Below are 769 nucleotides of genomic sequence, written 5' to 3'. Positions count from 1 at the left end.
CATATTTGGGGGCAAGAACTTTAATATTAATTTTAGACATAATTTACACAAAATGTTTCACTCAGGCACCGTGGCCCTCAAAATTCTGTTCTGCCACCAAACAGGGATGTACCACCAACACAAGACTCCTTCCTTCAGCAACCTCTCATATCAAGCTTAAGGACCTCTGTCCACAAAGTTTGTATAAGAAATAAACAAGAACAAACTGCTCAATTCCCCTTTGCCCAAGACTGGTGCTTAACAGTTAAGCCGACTGTTCTCCACAACTACCAGTTCTACCCTTCAACTACTAATTTTATGACCTTCTGAATAAACGCTATTCCACCTAAGCAAGACCAGCTGGATGCAAAGGAAGATATCAATTTGCCCCAAAGTTAATTATACTCAAACTACTCCCTCGCTTTAGAGAAATGTAAAGGAACTGAGATGAAACAAATCAACTACACTGTTCATTACATTATTATATTAATATTTGAAAATTCTTCACCACCCCTCCTTAACTATAACTGAACTCTTCAGAATATAAGTCAAGTTTGTTCTGCAGCTGTGGTTAAAATTCTACCATAGTACTGTTCATCCCCTGCTCTGTACATGAGCATTCATTATATCCTGTGCAATAGTTTAAGGATTACTCCAATTCACACCAGCATCAATGACTCCCCTGCAATGAAATGCAGCTGTGGTTCAGCCTACAAAGCAAACATTGTGATTATGTATTTTTCCTCTGTCAACACTCTTTACTTCTGCTGAACCAGGAAATTTAGAGGGG

This window comes from Anser brachyrhynchus (genome assembly GCF_964034855.1).
Source record: "Anser brachyrhynchus genome assembly, chromosome: 2".
Classification (NCBI taxonomy): domain Eukaryota; kingdom Metazoa; phylum Chordata; class Aves; order Anseriformes; family Anatidae; genus Anser; species Anser brachyrhynchus.
The sequence above is the reverse complement of the archived record's forward strand: the minus strand, read 5'-3'. Positions refer to the sequence as shown.